Raw genomic sequence first — 11,326 nt, 5'->3', positions numbered from 1 at the left:
AAGTAAACTGAGCATATACAATCTCCACACAGGGAGGAAATAACCCGCACACTAACGACAGCCGATCACGAATACAATCACACACAACACACAGTGTACGACAGGGTTAAATAGGGAAGACAATACAACATAATGGGAAACAGGTGTACATAATCAAGACATAACAAGTCTAACACAGAAACATGGATCGGTAGCAGCTAGTACTCCGGTGACGACGAACGCCGAAGCCTGCCCGAGCAAGGAGGAGGAGCAGCCTCGGCTGAATCCGTGACACTATGTCATTTTATATTTTTTGCACCATGGAATTTGGGGACCACAATGGAAGTAAGTCTATAGGATCCCTGTCATGTTTTAAAATGTATGCACTGTGTGTATGTGTTTTTTAAAACTGGCAAATAAAATCAATCAATCAATCACAGGGAGGAAGACACATTTCAGTCGAATGCCTTCAGTATCCCTTTCCCCTGTATCTTGTAGATTTCACTGAATGTCTTGTTTGTTTTGTCTTCCTGGTTCTGTGAGCTGGTAAACTACTGTCTCACTGCCTTTGATTGTTTTGTCATTTGCCATTTCAAGTGGAACTAAAAATAATATAAAACGGGAGAGAGTGAGAGAAATTGCGTGTGAAATTGTTTGTGAGATTGTGTAACAATATCTGAGTATTACATGCCTGTGTGGATATTCACCCTACTCTCCTCCCCACTTGGCACACACTGGTTGAATCAACGTTGTTTCCACGTCATTTCAATGAAATTACGTTGAACCAACATGGAATAGACGTTGAATTGATGTCTGTGCCCAGTGGGTCATGTATCTACTCCTTTACAAATGGATGTTGATGCACAGGCATAGTACACATTAATGAAAACATAACAGTCTATAAATCTGGTCTGATTTAGGATAATGGTATTAGTGTACAGTATGGTATTATTATAGTAGACAGCAGTTTCAGCAGTACTAGTGTGAGAGAAAACCGGGGAAGACAGAGAAGGGTTGAGTATGAGAGAAACTGTTTGGAAACCTTGGTAAGGGTGGTCAAAGAGTGAATAGAGAGAGGGCGAGAGAGAGTTGAGAAGAGGTAGAGAAGGAAGGTGGAACAGTAGTTCTAGCCAGATGGTTTTGGAGACGTTCTAATGTGTTGTCACAGCGTTGTCATAGTATTGTCCAGGAGCTCTTCCCTGATTAGCTGAATGGATTGGTCCTGGTGATTACCCAACAGGCTGTGGGGTTATACGACCTCTGGGGTGACAACACAGAGGCATGTAATTTCTTTGATGGGACAAGACCATAACGTGTGGGTGTCTGTGTGTGTCATCATTCAAATGGCCCCACTGATGATTCCTGTTTGCAATTTGAGGTTGAAAATAGCAAACAAGCAGTGAATAACGGATTGCGAATGCCAGCAACAGCCGAAGTCATATAGGTTGTTTTTTTCTCTCTCTCTCCTCGGTCTTAAAGATTAAAGTTGAATATTCTGATCATTGTTGTGCAATAAAACAGTAGGCCTAACACAGTAGCCTAATGTTTTTCATAAGTGTCCCCATTGTTTTTTTGATCCATTGTCTTATAATCAGTGACATCCTGACAGGTTGCCTTCATTAGCATGCAGATTCCAGCTCGTAAACTACACAGTTCTCAAGCCAGTGAGTTTGCCAATTATGAAATTGCATGAATAATTGAAAGACTCATGATCCTCCTCTCATTGCCTCTGTCATAATTATTTATGGCTGCCCAGCCATAAACCTCCCTGAGCCTCTTCTCCACTTGCACATTAGGCTACACATCCACTTCAACACTCACCCCCAAAATAGAATAGAACAAAATAGAATATACTGTAGAATAGATAGAATGGCATGGCAGCAATAGAATATACAGAATAGAAAAGTTTGTCAGTCATTAAAAAGGGAGCGTTTGGCTTGACAATAAGCAATTGAGTTGGCAAGTGCACAAAAAGATCTGAAGCCATGATAGCATAGCCTGTGCTCTAGCCAAAATCTTTCACAACAGTGAGAGGTGTTGACAGGATGGTCCAAAGGCCAACATTTACTTGGATGACCTGAGTTTGATTGGCCCGACATGAGTAAACACCTGGGCATCATGTCATCAGTCAAAAGATAAGGGGACCTGCATTCAGACATGTCTGTTGGAATACGGTAGGCTACATGAAATACAAACGTCCATGAAATCCTATTTGGTTTGAAACTATGAGGAAACTCGAATATGTCCAGAGTTAATATAGCCTGGGACACCCCTAACTATATGTCCCCAGTCGTCGCGTCTGAGAACTTCTTCTTCTGAGCCAATCATCAGGACGCAACAGTGTCTGTCATTTAACCCACTGTCGCACAGTGAACGGACGAGGCGAGGAGGAGGGACAGCCGGTTAATAACCCAACCACTCTGCCTCTGTCATCCTCAGGGTCTCTCACCGTCTCAGGCAGCATGTAGACGGGCTCCTCTAGTGCCACTGCCAAGAGAGAAATGGCGTGAGAAAAATGATCTCGAATTTTGACACTATCTATGGATGCAGAGTAACCTGATGTTCCACAGCTGTATTTTGGAGTCTTGATTAATTGTGTTAGTCTACGGGGGCACCCGCTACACGCTGCGCACTTTGGCGGTGGTGACAGTCAAACTATCTGAGCTGCCTTCTCGACCAGTGTAATCTAAGGAATTAATCGTTATACAGGACTATACATCTGCAACACGTACCCAGAACAGTAGAGCGTGACTCCCGCTGGATGTAACATTGAGCGGAGCGGTGTGTGGACGAATAAAGCGGTGGCGGAGCAAACGCACGAAGTCCAATTCCATCTCCCTATCCGTGTCCCGGTGCCTCTTCCCGCCCGATAACGGAGATGTTGTTCCTCGGAATACTGCTCGGCATCTTCATAAGAGGTAAGATGCAGGAAGGTATCCATGCTGTTACATCCATTTTTGTAGTCAGTCATTCGGGCTATATCTAGCCTATTCTGACCTTAAAATTAGTTTTTTTTAGCAATATGATTTTATAGGCAATCATGACACCTTACTCATCTCGTATTTAAAGTATTTGATGATTTGAAGACGTAATAAGGCTGATTGCCCACATAACGCCAATTATTTGATTTAACCTTTTACATTCATGGCTGAAATGCTCGTTTTCAGTGAGCGTTGGATGCAGGCATGGCTTCTAATTTTCCACATAAATGTGCTCTATGCAAGGAATGTATTCCTTGACTCTAGGCTATGTAAACTGCTCTTAATAAAACCTTTATGACAGCAGGAATATTTGGTGAAATGAGAGACTTTACGAAACAATTGGAAACGACTTGCATTGAAACGTTGTGATCTGATTAATAAAAAATAAAAAATAAAAAAAGACTTAAGACATTTTCATTCCAGACTTGGGACAAAGGCTCTTGTACAACCACTATTTTTTTATATTATGAAGTTGGCAGCCCCACGTCTCCGCTCCCTCTGTGAGTTGCTGCCGCCTGAGGCATAGGCTACACGCATAATTCCCCCACGGATCGACAGGTTTTTATTTATTAGCCGAGTTAATTATTGTGTGTTTGATGTGCTGGTGTAGGCCTAAGCGACAAGGGTCCCAAGGGTCGCATCGTATATCAGTGCGGTGTCTGTTTCTCCTTCTCTCTCCCTCGCCCCCGGTGAGCGTGGTTTGATTTATGCAAACACCCTTTTGGCTTACAGGTCTCTTTCGATTTTTTAAAATCTTAATACAAATTCACCTCACCTCCAACCGCACATAGAATAAATTGTAAAGTTGTTGTTCAATGAGGAAGCGCATTCAACCGACACCGGTGTGCAAACAGCGGAATCGTGGTTGAGGTCTTATCGGCACGCAGGTGCTTGTGGCCGCCAGATGCGCGTCCAGGTGTGTTTGAGTAGCCGCCGAGACAGACACGGGGAAGGGGCGCCAAACGGCGGGGTCGCGCACTATGTGTTGACAGCCTCCCAGGGCGCGCGCCCAGCTTGTGTCACACACACTCCGGTGACAGGTGTTCCGAAGTGTATTAGGCCTAGACTCCCTCCCACCTGATATCTCCGTCGGAGGTGATTTTACCGCATAGCGGGAGGCTGGGGTTTGAACAGCAGGGCTTTGGAAAAGGTCATAAAGAGGGGTTGTTCCATATGATTTTAATCACTTTCTTACTGCACCCCTTTTGATTTGAACCTTCCATACATGATTGCCCATGGTGGAAGTGGTCAGAAAGTGACTTTTTGGACTTGAATGCCAAAACATTCAGGAGATAGAGGTGCTCAAAGTGAATAATGTTGAAATTTCTATTTTCAAATGGTACCACATGGATGGTTGGAGTTCCACACATCATAGAATGTTGATTTGAGTGGGAATATCCATTGTTTTAAATTAAACTGTCAATCTTCCATAGGAAACCTATTGAAATCACAGAAATATAGATAATAGAATAGACATTCCCATTGAAGTTGACATTCGACAGTGGGTGGACCGGTGGACATCTTTCTGTTAGTAATTGGAAGTTAAAGTTTCAATTCAATTGAAATGTCAATGGTGTACCAGCTAAATTGCAGTGGTCTGAAGGGATAGGTCCATTCTATGAGTTCTATTTCTATGATTGAAATGACACCCACCCTGTATTCAAGACTATGCAGTAACCAATGATGGGCATGACACAAACACCTCAGATGATGTAAAATAGGGTCTAAGATACAACATTTGTGAAAATGGAAAGAAAATCTGAGTTTAAGCATTTTAGATAATTGATGTTCAAGATAAAATAAAATAAAAATTGTTTCATTAAAAACATTTTTTCAAGAAATCATGGAATAGTTTGACAATCCTGTTTGTAAGCTTTCAAATGATATCAAACTGAACGGTTGATCTTTTTCAGTGCTGAAGACATGTCTCATGGTATGGTGGGGTATGCAAAATGGGTAAACTTTGAGCACCGCTATCTCCTGAAAGTTTTGGCATTCAGGTCCAAAAAGTCACTTTCTGACTACTTCCAACATGGGCAAACATGTATGAAAGGTTTTGTTGAAATCAAAAGGGGTGCAGTCAGAAAATAATTGAAATGATTTGGAACAACCTAGAGGGAACTGTAAACTCCATTATGATTTCCTCATGAAGAGGGATGATGGCAAGGGAAAGAAAAGAACATGCATGAAAAATGACAGGGTACAGTGCATTCGGAAAGTATTCAGACCCCTTGACTTTTTCCACATTTTGTTACATTACAGCCTTATTCTAAAATTGATTAAATTGTTTTTTTCCCCTTGTCAATCTCCACACAACTTGCAAATGTATATAAAAATACAAAAAACATATCACATTTACATAAGTATTCAGACCCTTTACTCAGTACATTGTTGAAGCACCTTTGGCAGCGATTACAGCCTTGAGTCTTCTTGGGTATGACGCTACAAGCTTGGCACACCTGTATTTGGGGAGTTTTTCCCCATTCTTCTCTGCAGTTCCTCTCAAGCTCTGTCAGGTTGGATGGGGAGCATCGCTGCACAGATATTTTCAGGTCTCTCCAGTGATGTTCGATCGGGTTCAAGTCCGGGCTCTGGCTCCAGGACATTCAGAGACTTGTCCCGAAGCCACTCCTGCGTTGTCTTGGCTGTGTGTTTAGGGTCGTTGTCGTGTTGGAAGGTGAACCTTCGCCCCAGTCTGAGGTCCTGAGCACTCTGGAGTAGGTTTTCATCAAGGATTTCTCTGTACTTTGCTCCGTTCATCTTTCCCTCAGTCCTGACTAGTCTCCCAGTCCCTGCAGCTGAAAAACATCCACACAGCATGATGCTGCCACCACCATGCTTGACCGTAGGGATGGTGCAAGGTTTCGTCCAGACATGACGCTTGGCATTCAGGCCAAAGAGTTCAATCTTGGTTTCATCATACCAGAGAATCTTGTTTCTCATGGTCTGAGAGTCCTTTAGGTGCCTTTTGGCAAACTCCAAGCGGGCTGTCATGTGCCTTTTACTGAGGAGTGGCTTCCGTCTGGTCACTCTACCATAAAGGCCTGATTGGTGGAGTGCTGCAGAGATGGTTGTCCTTCTGGAAGGTTCTTCCATCTCCACAGAGAAACTATGGAGCTCTGTCAGAGTGACCATCGGGTTCTTGGTCACCTCCATGACCAAGGCCCTTCTCCCCCGATTGCTCCGTTTGGCCGGGCGGCCAGCTCTAGGAAGAGTATTGGGGGTTCCAAACTTCTTCCATTTAAGAATGATGGAGGCCACTGTGTTCTTGGGGACCTTCAATGCTGCAGAAATGTGTTGGTACCCTTCCCCAGATCTGTGCCTCGACACAATCCTGTCTCTGAGCTCTATGGATAAGAGAGAGAGAGAGAGAGAGAGAGAGAGAGAGAGAGAGAGAGAGAGAGAGAGAGAGAGAGAGAGAGAGAGAGAGAAAGAGAGAGACTAGGGGAGTCTAGGGGAGTCTAGGGGTCGTATGTGTGTTTTGTTGCGAGAGAGAGAGACTAGGGGAGTCTAGGGGTCGTATGTGTGTTTTGTTGATAACTAGAATTTGGAAGCTCAAACACAGGAGCAAAAGATGGTGCGTGCGGATTTAGCCTCCTTGGCTGGGAGATTTGGTGTGTGTGTGTCTTCACTGGAACTCTGTCATATGCCCATTCTGCTGTACCCATGGGGACTGCATGACATCATACCTCACTGCTCCTTCAACTGAACTCTGGGATAGCGCTCCACTGCACTGCACCCAAACCACTGATCTAGAGCCAGCTCTCCCAATCCATGACCTATACCTAACCATTAATGAACAACACATCAGAACTGGCCCAGGATCAGTTACAAGTAAAACGGTAACTTTACTTAAACCCTATAGGTGTAATGCTTTATAACTTGGCTGTAAACATGTGTATGAGCATTTATAATGTCTTATAAACCACATACATACTGGCCCCCTCAGCTTCTCCTTTTGAAAGATGATGAGGTCAATGTGACGTCATGTGACAGTGAGTGATTCGCCTGGTATGTGTATGGCAATGCGTGATTAGTTTAGGGGGAAGTCTAATGAGCTTCCTGGTTTTTAAGTGACATGGGTTATTTGTTTTTGTAGTTGGTGCTCTGGTGTTTAAGCGTACATACACCTCACTGTACTTTATTTAGTCAATTTGCATTCTCCAGTTGATCTATGTTGTGCCTAGAGTCTCGGGTAGTCATTTCATAAACTCATTATATTCGATTTACATTTACTGCTCTGTTGAATATTAATCTATTTTTGCTCTCAACCACTTCATTCTTCTAGTGTGCGTGTGTGGCAGGGTGTCTGTGTGTGTCACAGACAGAATGCTTTACCCCTTCCTGTGGATGTGTGGTGTTGTGTTTTTGTAATAATGATAGGCTCCGCCCCTCAGTCTCCCCATGGCATAAGCCAGACATAAAAGGATCCCTCTCAGGCGTGTGTGTGCGTGTGTGTGTTTCTCAGAACATAACACACAAGACATGCTGATTGTGCCTCAGATTGTGAGTGTCCTAGCCAGCAAGGTTGTTATTGGTGTGTTGCCAAAAGGTGTTCGTCTTCTCTCTCTCTCTCTCTCTCTCTCTCTCTCTCTCTCTCTCTCTCTCTCTCTCTCTCTCTCTCTCTCTCTCTCTCTCTCTCTCTCTCCTCTCTCTCTCTCTCTCTCTCTCTCTCTCTCTCTCTCTCTCTCTCTCTCTCTCTCTCTCTTCTCTCTCTCTCTCTCTCTCCTCTCTCTCTCTCTCTACCAAGGGAGTATTTTGTATTGGTTTACAAATAAAAGTGGAGAGCAGCCAAAAATATAATGCAGAACATTTTGGGGGTAAAATATGAGGTATTTCCCAATATGAAACCTCATGCTGTGTAAGATCTGGCTTTTCTCCACCCAATATAGAACACTCATCACAATACATTTGATTCACTCAATGAAAATTCCTTCACATCCATGGAAATGAAATACAGAAGAGGACAGTACTGGCTTTTCATATTCAATGTCAGTGCATTCAGCCCAAAGACAAAAAATGGTGGCACAGAGTGATGGGAAATGTATGGGACTCATATGGTATTTGAGAAATATATTAGTAGAATGGACTTCCCTTTCCCAAAGCAAACATTCTGTAGTGGGTTCCCTGGCCACCATATTGAGTGGCCATTTAGACTGTTTGGAACATCTACTCATCCGTATAAGACGGCTTTTAAAACATTTTATTAACCTTTAATTTAACTAGGCAAAAGGCCTCCTGCGGGGACGGAGGCTGGGATTAAACATTAAAATGTAGGACAAAACACACATAAAGAGGTACCTAAGACAACAACACAACATGGTAGCAACACATGACAACAACACAGTAGCAACACAACATGGCAGCAGCACAACATGGTAGCAGCACAACATGGTACAGGATATTGTTAGGCACAGAAAACACAAAGGGCAAAAGGTAGAGACAATGATACATCACACGAAGCAGCCACAAGTGTCTTTAAGAGTGTCCATGATTGAGTCTTTGAATGTATAGATGGCTGACCATTCTCCCCTCCCCTTCCCCTCTCTGTCTCCTCCCTCTAGATGTGGTCCACTCTTCACCGCCCCTCCCCCGGGCATTGTGGACTGTGATGGAGGCAGAGAAGGGGTGTAAGGCAGATCCCCAGTGTAAGGAGCTGTACAGGACCCTGGAGGGCTGTGCGTCCGAAGAGGCGGTGTCTCCGCTGGGGAGCAAGACCAGGATAGAGTGCCTGGAGGCCCTGAGCGCCCTGCACTACCTCCCCCTGTTGGCCTGCAAGTGTCAGCGCGGCGCACGCAGAGAGGAGCACTGCCTCCGAGCCTACTGGAGTGTCAGGATCCTGCAGGTGAGTGTATGTACGTGCGAGCGTGTGTGTGTGAAAAAGGGAGACGTGTGTGTGTGTGACAGAAATGTGTATGTTTGTTAATAGCTTGTAGAAGTAAGGATCCAGTATAGATTTCTAGCACCACTGGTTCTTGACTCACCATTTGGCCACCACTAGGTTGGACGCTGTCTCTGTGACACATCCCTACAGCCACCGTGTGATGCCACTGATGCTACCGTCAGAGCACGGCCACTCATCTGCTGCATCCCAAATGGCACCCTATTCCCTACATAGTGGGCACACTATTCCCTATGGGCCCTGGTTAAAAGTAGTGCACTACGTAGGGAATAGGCTGCCATTCCGGCCGCACATCAATGAGAGTGAATGACAGCTAATGGAGTTATTCCCCATGCCCCGTTAGTCACCATGCATACGGTAATTACACACTACTCTAACACAACACAGAGAGTGCTCTCCCCTACCGTGTCATTATGAAAAATAATGACCGGGATTTACATTTGAACAGAATAATAGATGTATATTTAGGTTGTACCCATACCATGTAATTAGTTCAAATCTGGAACAACATGCCTATTATTAGGTAAATATATCCATGATAGATTTTAGAGTAGGTGTTATTATGATGTTGGCAGAAGCTGTGTGAATATAATTAAATGGTGGCTGTGTGAATCGAGTCCCTGTTATGATGTGATGTTTCCCTGCGTGTTCGATTATGTTGTGATTCAGTCTCCTGTGGTGTTGGGAGATTATGATGCGATTAGGGCTGCATAGCTCATGTGTTATGGTTAGGTTACGATGTGATATAATGATGTTAGGTTGTGATATGACGTCGTCTCCCATGTTATTATGATGAGGTTGTAATGTGATGTTCTCCTCTGTGATCATGTAGGTTATGATGACTTGGAGGCGTCTCCCTATGACGACTCGCCAGTGGAGACATCTCACATGGCCTCCATAGTGGCAGCAGGTAGCCAACAACACAATCACCCATTACATTAAAACTCCTGATCAATATATCAATACACTACAAAACCAAATCAATCAACTCATCTATACAGCCCTCAAGTGACCAGATGTCCAGTTCTCTCCTCTTTCTATCTCCCTCGCTCCCTCTTTCTCTCTATCTATCTCTCCCTCCCATTCTCTCTCTCTCCTTTCCCATACCTCTCTCTCTACATCTCTCCCCCTCTCTATCTTTCCCCATCCCCCTCTCTCTCAGCCTCCTCTCTTCCTCTAGATGGACAGAACGCATGTCTGAAGGCAGCCCAGGATTGTGGTCTGTATGAGAAATGTGGGTCCTGAGGTCTGAGTACGTCCTGCCTGCACTAAGCCTGTCCCAGGGCTCGGACCACTGCAACAGGCAGAAGTGCCACCGGGCGCTGCGGCGCTTCCTGGAGCGCGTCCCGGAGGAGTACAGCCTGGGGGTGCTGTTCTGCCCCTGTACTGACAAACTGTGTGGGGAGAGACGCAGGAAGACCATCGTCCCCTCCTGTTCCTACCAGGAGAGAGATGGGATACAGCCCAACTGTCTGCATCTGCAGAGCTACTGCAGGAAGGACCAACTCTGCAGGTCAGACACACAACGTACACAAACACACAAATTTTCTCTTATAAGTACTCACATTTACGTATGTGTATGTGTGTGTGTCTGTCTCAGGTCCAGACTGGCTGATTCCAGAATAACTGCCAGCCCTCCGGCCTTTCGCCCTCCGGCTGTATCAGAGAGAGTGGAGCAGTGTGCCTCAAATCCTATGCCGGACTCATCGGTAAAAGAGAGGGAGGGGAGGGAGGGAGAGAGAGAGAGAGAGAGAGAGAGAGAGAGAGAGAGAGAGAGAGAGAGAGAGAGAGAGAGAGAGAGAGAGAGAGAGAGAGAGAGAGAGAGAGAGAGAGAGAGAGAGAGAGAGAGAGAGAGAGAGAGAGAGAGAGAGAGAAGAGAGAGAGAGAGAGAGAGAGAGAGAGAGAGAGAGAGAGAGAGAGAGAGAGAGGAGAAGAGAGAGAGAGAGAGAGAGAGAGAGAGAGAGAGAGAGAGAGAGAGAGAGAGAGAGAGAGAGAGAGAGAGAGAAGAGAGAGAAATGTAGAGGGAAATAGCCTTAAGCGCGCGGTCAGTCTGGTTTCACGAGGCTATAGGAGAAAAAGGGATGCAGATATATGAAGGATGGAGAGGGGTGAGATGAGGGAGGAGAGAGACGGAGAGAATAAAGAGTTAGAGTATTCTAGGATATAGATTTGGGTGGATCACTAGAGAGTGATAAAGATGACAGAGAGGGTGTTAGCGGGTCATGTCAGGGGTGGATCAGTGGGGCGTCAGATGGCCAGCGGTAGGACTTGACCTTTTGCAGTAGGAGTTGACCTCGATAACTTTGACCCCCTCCTCCAGGCACCATCATGACCCCCAACTACCTTAGCAACAGCACTGTAGACGTGGCCCTGTGGTGCAATTGTGAGGGCAGTGGCAACCAATTGCAGGACTGGCCTGAGGATCCAGAGCATGTTCACCAACAACGCCTGTCTGGGGTGAGTC

General features: G+C 45.1%; 1 pseudogene across 1 annotated transcript in view; it reads left to right on the top strand.

Annotated features, from left to right (window-relative positions):
• Positions 1-2,129: 2,129 nt before the first annotated feature.
• Positions 2,130-11,326, top strand: part of LOC311104613 (GDNF family receptor alpha-4-like) — a 16,986-nt pseudogene continuing 7,789 nt past the window's right edge. The window contains exons 1-6 of the transcript XR_014615834.1: positions 2,130-2,897; positions 8,525-8,809; positions 9,695-9,772; positions 10,025-10,375; positions 10,463-10,571; positions 11,183-11,280. The product of XR_014615834.1 is annotated as a GDNF family receptor alpha-4-like (transcript). The remainder of the gene's footprint in view (positions 2,898-8,524; positions 8,810-9,694; positions 9,773-10,024; positions 10,376-10,462; positions 10,572-11,182; positions 11,281-11,326) is intronic.

The sequence above is a fragment of the Coregonus lavaretus genome (assembly GCF_964263955.1).
Source record: "Coregonus lavaretus genome assembly, chromosome: 29".
Lineage (NCBI taxonomy): Eukaryota > Metazoa > Chordata > Actinopteri > Salmoniformes > Salmonidae > Coregonus > Coregonus lavaretus.
Note: the sequence above shows the minus strand (reverse complement) of the source record. Positions and strands in the feature narration are given on the sequence as shown.